Consider the following 14,544-nt stretch of genomic DNA (forward strand, 5'->3'; position numbering starts at 1 on the left):
TGTTGATGATTTCTCTAGATTTACTTGGGTAATTTTTCTTGCTGGAAAAGATCAAACCAGTAACCTCCTGATTAAACTTCTGAAAAAGATTCAAAATGAAAAATCATTTTCTGTCATTAGAATCAGAAGTGATCGAGGTACTGAATTTACTAACAAGATTCTTGAGATATATCTAGATGAACAGGGCATTCATCATGAATATTCAACTGCCAGGACGCCTCAACAAAATGGAGTAGCTGAGAGGAGAAATAGAACACTTAAAGAAGCTGCTAGAACAATGCTAGCAGATGCAGACATCTCTCAGCGCTTCTGGGCAGAAGCTATTAATACAGCTTGCTACACACAAAACAGAACGATGATCAACAAGAGAAACAATCAGACTCCGTATGAAATATGGAAAGGAAGTAAACCGAAAGTATCTTACTTTCATGTTTTCGGTTGTAGATGCTTTGTGCACAATAATGGCAAAAATCATTTAGCTGCTTTTGATTCAAAATCTGACACTGGTTTATTTCTTGGATATTCAGCAGTTAGTAAGGCTTTTAGAATTTTCAATAATAAAACTCTTAATGTTGAAGAATCTATTCATGTTGTCTTTGATGAAGACAGCAGTGTTCCTGAGATTACTAACATATCTAATTTAAGTAAAAGATTAGACAGGGTTTATCTGGAATTAGACAGTGAAGATGACGCAGAAGCAAGTGTCAAGGATATTCAAAATCCAGAACCAGACATTCACATTCCAGAACCAGCAGCTGATACTCCAGAACCAGCAGCTGATACTCCAGAACCAGCAGCTGACATTCCAGAACCAGCAGTCGATACTCCAAAACAATCTACTGCCTTATATGAAGACAATCTAAATCTTTTTATTTGGAGAAAATCTCATCCTCCATCTTTGGTAATTGGAAATCCAGCAGCTCCACTAAGGACTAGAAGACATATGATAAATGAATACATGCATGCTGCTTTTATTTCTCAAGATGAACCAAAGAAGATTGAAGAAGCTCTTCTGGATCCCAGTTGGATAAAAGCTATGCAAGAAGAGCTGAATCAATTTGAGAGGAATAAAGTTTGGTTTCTATTACCTAGACCTTCTCACCAAGCTGTCATTGGAACTCGGTGGGTATTCAGAAACAAACAAAATGAGGAAGGAACAGTTGTAAGAAACAAAGCAAGACTGGTTGCACAAGGATTCAGACAAGAAGAAGGAATAGACTATGATGAAACCTTTGCACCAGTAGCTAGGCTCGAAGCTATCAGAATATTCTTAGCCTTTGCTGCCTTCAAAAACTTCAAAGTATATCAAATGGATGTAAAGATTGCGTTTCTTAATGGTCTATTACAAGAGGAAGTCTATGTTGAACAGCCTCCAGGTTTTTCTAATCATTTGTTACCAAATCATGTTTTTAAATTATATAAAGCATTGTATGGTCTGAAACAAGCACCTAGGGCTTGGTACGACACACTTTCACAATTTCTCATTAATCATGGTTTCACCGTTGGTACTGTAGATAAGACTTTGTTTACCTTAGCCAAAAACAAACACATATTGTTAGTTCAGATTTATGTTGATGATATCATATTTGGGTCAACTAACCCCAAATTATGTGCAAAGTTTGCTAAGTTAATGCAGGACCAGTTCGAGATGAGCATGATGGGAGAATTAACATTTTTCTTAGGACTTCAAATCAAGCAACTTGATATTGGAATCTTCATAAACCAAACTAAGTATACAAAGGAACTACTGAAAAAGTTTGGGATGGAAACATGTTCTGCTGCTTCCACTCCTATGAGCTCATCTACTAAACTTGATAAAGATGAAGGGGGAATTTCAGTAGAGGTAACTCAGTATCGTGGTTTGATTGGTTCATTGTTATACCTTACTGCCAGTAGACCAGATATCATGTTTGCTGTTTGCATTTGTGCTAGATTTCAATCAAACCCTAAACAATCACATTACATAGCTGGTAAAAGAATTTTAAAATATCTTAAGGGTACTCAAAATGTAGGCCTCTGGTATCCCAAGGACTCGTCGTTTAATCTTATTGGATACTCAGATGCTGATTATGCAGGATGTAAACTGGATAGAAAAAGCACAAGTGGTTTTTGTCAATTTCTTGGTGATAGGTTGATCTCCTGGTTTAGCAAAAAGCATACTTCCATAGCCACGTCTACTGCAGAAGCTAAATATCTTGCTGCTGGAAGCTGTTGTTCTCAAATACTTTGGATACAGCTACAACTCAAAGACTATGGAGTTCAAGCCTCTGAATCACCAATATTTTGTGATAATACCAGTGCAATTGCTATATCACATAATCCAGTACTCCATTCCAGAACTAAGCACATTGATATCAGACATCATTTTATCAGAGATCATGTGCAAAAGAAAAACATTCGTCTGGAATACATTCCTACTGATCAGCAAGCAGCAGACATTTTTACAAAATCTCTGCCTGAGAATAAGTTTTCTTACTTTCGAAATACACTTGGATTAATAGAATTAACTTGATTATTTATCATCATCTGATATTATGGCTTAACTTTTCCTCTGTGATTATTCAGTTTTTAATTTTGCAGAAGGTAAAAGCTGAACGATAGAGATAATCAGTAGACATAAAATTTCATTAAAAATAATAGAAGCGGGGGCGTACATTTCTCACTTCTGTTTTAACGTAAACATTCCAGAATGCCAACCAAGTGGTTAGCTCTCCAGTAGAGGTACGTAGAAACTCCTCTGAAAAAGCAATCTTTTTCAGAGTCTTTTGCTCCTTTAAGAGCATGAGAAGGTAGACGCCATCATCAGAGACGACGTCTGCACTATCAGCACTATGGAGACGTCGATAATATTTCTTCATCATTAACAACTCCTTGGTGGAAGATGCTCGCCCACTCTCGAAGGAGGACTTAAGCTCCTGGATTTTAGTCCAGGTAGCAAGTGTCTTCTTCAGCACTTTGTCTTCTATTGCTTTCTTTCTTGCAGCGGTCACCTCCCTCATAAACTCATCAGCCAAATCAGGACTATTATCTCTTGCCATTTCTCTTAAAGAACGATTATCTGGTTTACCCCATGTTCATATTTATAGATGAAAATCAGGCACCAAAGCTCGAGAAAGTCTTGACTACAGTAGATATATATATGAAACATCCCATATCAAGCTATCATCGGTTCAGTTACCAAGTATTTTCATTTAATAATTGCACTAATTTAGGTAGAACTTTATTCTGATCTTCTGTGATTTTGTGTCAGATGCAGAAGGTATTTTGTCTCATTAACAAAACAAGGCTTTCTTCAGTTTCCAGTAGAAGCTATCATAAGACGACTTACTTCCTTCTGAACTTAATCATTTATTCATTTTATTCTTCTGACATTGAGTTGTTTGCAGAAAGAAATAAAGGAACATCAAGTACTTCAACTGAAATTTTATTAGAAATTTTCCAATACATTAAACAAAGCGAAAGTTACAGAAATCTCAAGACAATTGAAACGTCTTCTGAAATTCTAGGACTAATCAAGCTTATGTCTTCAGTAATATTAGCAGCTTGTAGTATTTTTGCAAAGTACTTCAGCAGAAGAAGGAGAGTCTTTTTCGAAAAGAATTCAGCAAGCTTAGGTCTTACAAAGAATCTAGCAAGCTTGGGTCTTGTCAGCACTAATGTATAATCAGATACTTTACAGGGCATTATAGATGATATTAGCATTATCGATCCACCAGCACTCTCTTATTGCATTAGCATGCTTCTGGAAGGGATCGATGCTACATATCAATCTCAATGAAAGCAAACAATCTTTTTGATTGTTAATATTACAACTCCAGGAGTATGATCCAAGGATCATTATGTGCAGAACGACTTTTTTCAACATCTTCTTAGAAATCGCAACAAGCTGTCTTCTGAACATTCTTGCTTCTGCTTCCGGATCAGTTGTTACCTCTTCTTTCATTTGATTTTTATGTTTACTTAACCTTGTTTAACCCTTGCAGGTATTTATAGTGATATTCAAAGGAGATATGGATCCTTGCGACTGTTCAAATTCAACGGTTTAAATTGAAAGATTGCTAAGAGTCGTTTAGTATGTAATAACCATTACTACTGCATTAATTGAGGGGGAACATCTTTATGGCATTTATATTAGAAACTGATTTGTCCTTTCGATAAAACAGTATACCTACCAGAAGTTGTTGAAGTGCTGCATTTGTTTCAGCATCTTATCCACTTCCAGTAGATATTATCATAAAATGACAAATCAGCTTCTGTTTATTTAGCAACCGCCTCGGACAGCCCGCCAATTTTTAAAATATTTTAAAATGAGTAGAGTAACTGACACTTTTGCCTCTCTCTCTTCTAACATATCGACACGTGTCCCTATGTTCACTGACGGCTGTACATTTTGCTTTAACCGTTCATTTTTTTTAACTACGCTTTACGAACTCAGATTATTTCCTTGTCTCTACTGCTTTTTCGCATCTACTGCTAACATACTTCTATTCTCTTTCAAATTTAGAAATGGCCGCAGCATATACGTTGAATGCTTATCAGGTGAATTTTGCTTCTGTTCTCACCATTAAGGATGAGAATCTTGTCAAGATATTCAAATCATTGGAAAAGTCTGGGCTTCGAATATTCTTGGAATCGTCTGCTGTTATCTACAAGTCTGTTCTTCTGGATTTCTATGCCAAAGCAGAAGTTGTGGAAGGCAAGATTACCTATACACAGGGAGATGCATCGATCTCTATTGATGCTGCACTTCTGGGTTCCACTTTCTTCCTACCGATTTCTGGCCTTTTTTTCCGAGCTCTCGGACATTTCGAAGGAAGACATGTCCATCGCCTTGACAAATTTTTCAGCCACTGGAGAAGAACTTTCACCCTCTTGCTTCAAAAAGCTACTGAAAATTGAGTACCAGGTACTCGCTGATATCGTGGCAAAAGCCTTGTTGGTTAAGGATAGAACATTCGACAAACTGACCAAAGAAAAGGTTCAAGTGATGGTGGCCATCACTTCAGAAAAGAAAGTGGATTGGAGTCGCTTTCTGTTTCGAATTATGAAGGATATGATTCTAAGGAAAGGTACTGGATTTGCTGTGCAAATCAGTAAGATGTTGAAAGATGCTGGCTTTCCTGGCACAACAGAAGAGGATGGCTCTTCGGTCACCATGACTTATGCTGATAATGTGCTTGCCTTAAGGCCAAAGCCAACAGTTGGTGAATTTGTGGCCATAAAGAAGGAGATTGGGGAATCTCAGACTGAGGGTCAGAAGAAAATCAAAAGAAAAAGAGCTGTGGTTTTGTCTGATTCTGACAAAACGGAATCTGGAGAATCAGCAGCACCCACTCAACAAGCTTCACTGCCTCCCACCCCATCCAAGAAGAAGCCTCGCACCACCATCTGCATCAAGAAAATAGCAGCTCTTGCTGAATTAGAGAATGTTCCTCTTCGACAAGTTTTTCCACCAGTTGTCCCATCCAACAAAGCTAAAGCCGTTGAATCAGGGCCTTCAACTGCTCCAAGTTTCAGACCAACTTCTGGTCTGGTCATTAGAGAATCTGCTACTGGTTCTTCTGCTTTTAAACCAGTAGTCCCTGCTACTTCTGAAAAAGGGAAAGAAAATATTACTGAGTTGTCCCAGTCACCGGTGGCAACATCAACCATTCAAACAGCAATTGATCTTCATCTGGAAGAAATTGATAATTCAATCAGAGAAGACATAAAATTCTTTGACTATTGGCTCAAGGTAAGAGTCTACCATCCAATCACTTTTTTGAAAACTACTGGTGTTTATACTCAAACTGTGAAAAATGAGAAAAAGGTTTTTGCTGCTGCCAACACACAAAATGTGATAGAAGCCATCAATCGCAGAAGCTACATTCTGGATAAAATCAAACAACAGAAGATAGACACTATTCTAACAACGTTGAAGTCAAATTTTGACTCTACTGGTCCTACTGCTTTTCATGATCAGAATGTCATTCAAATTTTGTCGGAGCAGCTGACAGTTCTATCTGAGCAAATTGTTACTAAGGAGAAGGCTTTTTCTCAGCCTCCAAAATTCAGTGTCACCACTGTCCCCACCATTTTGAAGACTCGGTCAGTTGAGGAACCGGCCAAAGCTTCTTCTGAAGTCAAGGTCTCTAGTACTCCTGCACCTCAAGAAGTTCCTACTCAATCATCCTCTCTGATTTCTGTTCATGATCTGGCATCGGTTGATGAGGTGATCGAATCGATTGTGCAGACTCAAGCAGCACAGGATGACACAATGCCCGTTACTTCTACCTCTGCTGATCATCCTCCAGTCCAATCCATTCCAGAATCTGCTACTGCTACTGCAACTGCTGCTGCCAGTGCTACTGTTATAACTACTGCTTCATCGTCTCTTCCAGCACTTGAGCATTTTTCAGAAGCTCACCAAGCTGAAATGGCAACTTTGTTGCATACTTCACCATCTACTGTTGAGCCACAAGCCATACCTGAACCTGCTGCTGATTTGCAGCAACCAGAAGAAAGGCCAACAGATCAATCTACTGCTTCAGAAGGACCTTCTGCTGAACCAGAACCAGCTGTTATCACTCAAGCAGAAGTTGCACAATCTACTGCTCTTATTATTCCTTCTCTGCAGTCTCCTGAGCGCATCGCCAGAATGGAAGACATTAAGCAACGATTGCTTGCAAGAACCCCTTCACCAGTTGTGGAACCATTTGATTTAGAGTTTCAGATTGATAATCTACAAAAGGAGCTACAAAATCTTTCTGATATAGTCAAGTGGCTATCTCGTGAGAATGCCGTAGAAATCAGTGGTGCTCAGTTTTTCCGAGACCGTATGTCCAAGGAAATACATAAAACGGCGGAATCTGTGCATAAAATGAATGTTGAAACCATTGTTTTTCGACAAGCTATATCCAGAAGTTCCAGTCAGCTCATGATTGCTCAATCTGACATACTTACCCGGCTCACCGAGCATGATGGCCTTTTTCGCTCAATCTCCACCACCATGGACCTAATGGATGCCAAGATCGATTCTCAATCTCAATCTCTCACCGCTCTAAATGATCGAGTTTCTAATCAGGCTCCATATCTGGAGAAGTTGACTAATGGCATTCACAACTTATCTGGGCAAATGGATTACTTAATTGCTAAGGTCATTGCCGATGATGCCAAAAAGGGGGAAGAAGATAGAACTGGAGCGAGTAGCAGCAGACCTCATTCTTCTGGAAGGGATCAAAATCCAGATGAAGCTACTTTCAGAGATATTGGAAAAAAATTGTTTTATTTTCTTGTCTTAACTAATTTGTGCTTTACGTGATTTTTCTGGATAATAATTGTTTTTATCTGCTTCGTAATCTGATTTATCTATTCATCTTAACGTCTAAGGAACATATAGGTTTTGGCATCACCACAAAGGGGGAAATTGTTAGACTTAAATTTGTTGTGGAGATGCTAGTAAAAGTGGAGATGCTAGTAAAAACCAGTAGATGATGGCTTAGTACAGAACCAGTAGATGTAAAATAGCAGAAAAACAGAAGCACTTGTATCGAGCTAAAGACCAATAGCAGCACTTGTCAAGTACTGTTTCTTAGCTAAAATCATAACTAGAAGGGATACAAAACTCGAAATATACACTAACAGAATTTTGCGTATCTCAAAGTCTTTGAATATTACCGTTGATCTATTAACGTGATACTAGCATTTATTGCTTCATTAAATGCCATTAAATGTTGTACGAAAACATTTAAGACGGTTTACCATTTTTAGTATGAACTGAGACTGATTGCTTTAATGTATTCTGCAGGGTCCATTTTCGGCAATAAAGCTGAACCACTGAAAAGTCAAAAAGAGCCGTTCAGATTTTAACGTTGGATAAAGTCTATATATATGGAGACGAAGCACTTTTCAAGAGAGAGAAGTGAAACGAATCTAAATCATATAATATCATTTGAGCATCGCTAGAACTTTCAGTCATCCCAAAAGCTCAACACTGAAAAAGCAGCACACGCTTCATTGCATACTCTTGATCATTGAGATCATATTGTGCTAGCTATTTTCGTTATATCTTCTCAAGCTATTCACTTCACTATTTCATTGATAGAAGAATTTGTAACTGGAAAAGAGTCTTTTCCAGAACTTAAGATCATTCAAGAAGTTGAGTTGTAAAACTAAGAGTTTCGATAGGCGAAGGGTAAGTCCTGTTGAAGTGGGTGTGTACAACTGTTGTATTGTATTCACCAAAGTCTTTTAGTGATACCTTCTGGAAACAGAAGAAGGGGAGACGTAGAAGATTCATCTTCGAACTTCCAGAAACAAACCTTGTGTCATCTACTGTTTTTCTGTTTCACTATTTTTACCTACTAACCAACAGATCGTTTCCGCACATTATCTTGTGATCTGCTGGTCTTTAAACTTGAACAAGAATCTGCTAGTATCTTTAACAGGACTCTAGCACATCATTCCGAAAAATCGATTAAGTTTGCCGTTGAGTTTATTCAACCCCCCTTTCTAAACTCAACCCGATCCTCAACATTTTTAATATTAATAACGTTATTAAAATAATAATAGAAATACAAATAAGAAATTTAATAAATATAAACTTGTGATATTTGGAAATATTTTTCAAGATTAGTGTTTTAAATATAATTATATTATTTAAATATGAGAATGAATTAATATTAGTGTACTTAATACTAATGGAATTATAAAGTATTTTATTATGTTTGTTTAAAAAAATTGTAAGTGTTTAGTATTAAATAGTGTATAGTTACGCTATAACTTCTGTCATGTTAATATAATCTATAATATTCTAATTATGTTTATGTTAATGCAAAGTAATATAAGAATTAATAATTCTAATTAACATATTTTATCCGATGATAAATTTTGAATTAAATTAAATAAAATTTTATTTAAATAATTAAATTAAATTAAATTTTAGAGTCAAATTTTATTATGTGGTTATGTAAAAAACAAATTTACAAAATATAACTTTACATTGTAAATTAGATTTTTTTTGTCCGTTTATTATGTTTTATTTTGTTTAAAAATTTATTGATATTTTTAATTGTTAAAATAATTAATATAAAAAATTAATATCACTAGAAATTATAATTACACAAGTTCAAAATCTTAATTTTTTAATTTCAATCATAACATATTTTTATTATTATAAATACAAACATCGGTTTTATTAAATATATTTTGTAATTAAATTGATTTGACAATATATATTTTAATTAAATAATAATTATTTTTTAAGTGATTCTTGATTTAATCCAGTATAACATATATATTTTAATATAAGTGTAATAAACTCATGATTAAATTTTTTTATGATTATATGACATTATATCTTAGTGTTCGCTCTAGACATAGATACTGTGAGAGCGTTACTCTACGTAGGTGGTTATGTCATTATTGAAGATGATAAGGTTGGATATATTATCCCCGCGATCAGGCCCATGAAAATCCCACGGTCTATTGCATTTTCCCAACTGGTGAATTATGTGCATCGCATGCTGGAGATCGATCTATCAAAATTCTGCATGAAATTTTCAACGAAATATTCTTATAGCTCGTTGTCTCGTTACATCGAAGAGCATGTTTATATCACATATGATGATAGTCTACAATTTATGTTTGATTTGCCCACACTGGATTGCATGTACTTATATGTTGATTCATCATCAGTGTTGGAAAACGTAACTGATTACGATTTTGATGCAGTTATGCCGGTAATAACGCAAGGTTTGGGAACAGTAAGTTTAAATCAAGGGGACCTTCTATGTATCACGTCGATGAACAGTCAACTCAGACATATTCTAGGATCGACAGTGGTCCTTGGGATCACCATATCACGGCTCACACCGAAGAAGACTATGCATGGAGGATGAATAGAACACGACAATGGGATTTTATCCACGGGTTTGGGATCATCATATCACGGTTCCCTCAAGAGTTGATGTTGCATGGGATTTGAATAGAACACGACAATTGAATTTAAATTCATGGGGTGATGAAGAAAATACCACAAATATTAGACATTTTGATAGTTCTACCCGCCCCAATTACAAAACACATGCCTGAGAAAAATGATTTATTTGGGGAAAGTTCTCATCATGTCAAGTGTTGGGGATCGATATGGAGTTTAGAGGGGGTGAATAAACTCTTTCCTTTGTTGGATGATTTTTGCAAAAGGTGCTAGAATCCTGTTAGAGATTGTATCTGCTCTTTTTCGAATGTAAGTCCAGCAGATCACAATAATAAGTGCGAAAACGGTCCAATGGAGTACGATAAGAAATAATAAAACAGTAGGCAGTTGAACAGTGGTTGTTTCTGGAAGTTCGAAGATAAAATTTTCTACGTCTCTCATTCTTCTGTTTCCAGAATGTATCACTAAAAGACTTTGGATATTACAGTACAACACTTGTACACACCCACTTCAGTAGGACTTACCCTTAGCCTACTGAAACTCTTAGTTACACAACTCGGTAAAACGAATACAACAAAGTTGTGGAAAAGACTCTTTTCCAGATTACAAACTTTTCTCAAAAAAATATAGTAAAGTGTTTAGCTTGAAAATATTTACGAAACAGTCAGCACAAAGTGATCTCAGAAAATCAGATATAGATAATGAAGTGTGTGCTGCTTTTCTATATGTTGAGCTTGAAGATAAGTAGTTGATGATAGCTCAAAACTTATGTTGGAATAATCGTTGCGTTGATAATGATAATAACGTTATTTTAATATAAAAGATTGACCTCTATATATATATAAAACTTTGAGTCCAACGTCTATAATCAAAAACATCTTCTGTGACTCCTGAGTAAGATCAGCTTTAATACCTAAAAAAGGTCCTGCAGAAAGCTTCTGTTTCATACCAAAACTAGTAAGGAGCGTTAAATGTCTCTGTACAACATTAATGGTGCAATTAATGCTAGTACTAGGTAAAGGAACGGTAATATTTAAGATTGTAACGATCAAGTAAAGACGTTAAGTTACTTCTGCTTAAGCTAAGTTCTGCTTTTAAAGCTAAGTGTTGCTTCTGATTTTCTAAGGCGTTTTGAGTACTGCTTTTGTTAATGCGATACAAGAGCTTCTGCTTTTATATTGTCTTCTGATTATAACTATCAGGATCTACTGGTTTTGATTCTCATCACCACAATTAAATTAAGTCTAACAATTTCTCCCTTTGTGGTGATGCCAAAACCTAGAAGTTAATAAACATAAATTATAATAATAAGCAGATAGCAATTAATAGAAAAATAATCGATAAGAAAATAAGTAGTAAAACATAATTCAAAAGAGTTTAATCATCAGTGCCGATGTCTCTGAACATCGTTTCGTCATCTTGAGGATCTTGATTCTTGTAGGAAGATTCTGCATGATGACCTCCAGATCTGCCTTCTTCTGACCTGCCTTCTTCTGACCTGCCCTCTGCTTCCCCCTTTTTGGCATCATTGGCTTGAACTCGAGTGAGTAAGTCATCCACTCGGCCAGTATGAGTAAGAATGCCATTATTCAGCATCTTCAGAAATGGTGCTTGATTCGAAACTCATTCATTTAGATCATGAATAGATTGAGATTGAGACTCAATCTTGGCATCAATAGTTTCAAGTTTCGAGTCCATAGCTTCAACTTTGGTGGAGACTGATTGAATAGCTGAATCAGGATCAGAGACAGTTTTAATGATGTCGGTCTGTCCAAGCAAGATGTTGGCATGACTTGAGACAACATTTTGTTTGAAAAGGCTGGTTTCTACATGCAGTTTGGCCAATGATTCTGCCATGCGAGAGACTTCTTTTGAGATGCGGTCTTGGAAGAATCTGGTGGCACTAACTTCACCACCATGTTCAAAAGACAACTGCTTAACAATCTCTTACAGATTATCAAGATTTCTTCTCAGAATATCTATATCGAATTCAAGATCAAACATTACTTCTGCTGGGGACGGTGTTCTTTCGAGCATACGCTGTCTGATCTCTTCAAGTTGAGCAATATGAGCAGGTGATCTTGAAGGAGGGATAACCAAAACAGTAGAAGGGGCATCTTCTGGTGGAGCAGTAGATAGAGCAGTAGTCTATTCTTCAGAAGTTCTTCCAACAGCAGTTGATTGTTCTGGAGCTGCACTCTCTTCTAGTTGAGCAGCTTCAGTGGTTTCCAATTGCTCAGCGGCTGGAACGGATTCAGATGGAATATTCAAAATAGCTTCCATTTCCGCTTGATGTTCAGCAGAAAATATCTCCAGATTTGGCAGTGATTGAGATGGAGCAGCATCTGATTCTGCCATTGGTTGGTCTGCTGGTTGAGCTTTTGGTTGGACCACATCATTAGCCTGAGCTATTTCTGGTGCAGTAGAAGCAGCAAGAACAATAGATTGAATGACTTCATCAAATGAATCCAATTCACGAACAGAAACCAAAGATGAGGATTGAGTAGGACCTTAGCTTCTGATGGAGCTGTGGTCCTTTCCTCAACTGGCTTATTCTGAAGAAAGTCTGGAATGAAGCCTACTTGGTACTGCACAGGCTCTCCAAAGGCCTTTTCTTGAGCAAGAAGTTGCTCATTCATCAATGTCAGTTGATCAGTCAAAATTTGGATCACATTCTGATCTTGAGCAGCAGTGAGAATCATAAAGTCAAAATTAGACTTAAGAGTCTTTAAAACAGATTCCAACTTCTGGCATTTCAGCTGCTCGAGAATATAGCTTCTTCTGTTCATTGCCTCGATCACATTTTCGGTCTTGGCAGAGTCAAAGACCATCTTTTCATTCTTCACCATTTTCGCATAAACACCTGGTGTTTTCAAATGAGGATTGAGTGGAAAATTCTGACTTTCAGCCAATCATCAAAGAAAGTCATGCCTTAACTGGCAAAATTTTCAATTTCCTCCATATGAATATCAATAATAGTGAGAACAGATGACTTGGCGCCATGATTTTGCGGTTCTACAACAATTTTTCCATTGCCTTTATCTGAAAGAGAGGCAGTCAGCACGGTTATAAAGGCAGAAGACCCTGCAGTGGATTCTCTAATAACGACTCCAGACGTGGGTCTGAAAGTCGGAACAGAAGTTGAGGTGGTTGCAGTAGAGATGGCTACTGGTTTGGAGATGGGGAGAGATTCTTGTTTGGTTGATATAGCTTCAGGAAACACTTGTCTCAGAGGGACAATGTTTACATCTTCTGTTTTCTTGAGGCGGAGGGTTGTGCGGGCTTTCTTCTTGCTTGGGGTGGCTGGGAGTGAGGCTTTGGTTGGAGCAGCAGATTCCTCAGATACTGTTTTATCTGAATCAGTAGAAACAACCACTCTTTTCCTGTTAATTTTCTTTTGAGGTCCTTGAGCCTCAGTCTGAGTGTCGCCAATCTCCTTTTTCAGGGCAAAAAATTCAGTCACAGTTGGCTTAGGCCTTAGAGCAAGTACATTATCAGCATCGGCCATAGTAACAGATGAACCATCCTGTTCAGAAATAAGAGGAAAACCAGCATCCTTCAACATCATGCTGATCTGAACAGTAAAACCAGTACCATTCCTTACAATCATGTCCTTCATGATTCTGAACAAAAATCGACTCCAGTCTATTTTAATATCAGAAGTGATAGCTACCATCACATGAACTTTTTCTTTTGTCATCTTATCAAAGTACCAGCTTTGACCAAAAGTGCCTTTGCCACGATGTCGGCAGGCACTTGATATTCCATCTTAAGAAACTTCTTGAAGCAAGAGGGAGAGAGTTCATCTCCAGAATCTGAGAAGGAGGTAAGGGCAGTAGACATCTGCTCCTTAGAAATATCAGAAAAGTCAGAGGTACCTGAGAATGGAGAAAGAAAGTCGATCCCAAAAGTGCAGCATCGATGGAGATGGATGCACCTCCCTGGGAATAAATGATTTTCCCATCCTCGACGGTTGCTTTCACATAGAAGTCCAGGAGGGTAGTCTCTTATATGATAGCAGGTACTTACAGAAATCTTCTAAGACCAGATTTTTCAATGGTCTTGAACATCTTTGATTGTCAGAACTGATGCAAAGTTGATTTGGTAAGCATTTAGTGTATAAGCTCCAGCCATTTCTGCAAATAAAATGAATTCGAAGTAGATTCTGTAGTAGAGATGAATGCGAGAGAAAGCAGTAGCTAGTATGCAATAGTCTAAAATCGTAAAAGATGAAATGAGAAGGAAGAGGCGGTTAATATACAAAATGTACAGCCGTCAGTGAAAACATAAGGACACGTGTCAGTATGTTTGCGGTTGAATTTTTGAAAAGTTAAAAGTTGAGTGTCAGGTACGCCAAAATTTTAAAATATAATGAAAGAGGCGGGCTTTCCAAGTGGTTATTAAAGAAAATCAGAAGTAGATTTGTCGTCTTATGATAATATCTACTGGAGGTCATAAAGTTCTGAAATATATCCAACACCTTTATAAAGACCAGTAAACACATTATTTTATCGAAAAGACAAATCTTCTTCTGCTTATGACATGTCACGGAAATATCAATCACAATAAAAATTATTTCCCCTGAATAAATGCAAATAATAAATAAATTTTAAAAGCGAAGATTCGAG

Source organism: Primulina tabacum, chromosome 6 (genome assembly GCF_025594145.1).
Source record: "Primulina tabacum isolate GXHZ01 chromosome 6, ASM2559414v2, whole genome shotgun sequence".
Lineage (NCBI taxonomy): Eukaryota > Viridiplantae > Streptophyta > Magnoliopsida > Lamiales > Gesneriaceae > Primulina > Primulina tabacum.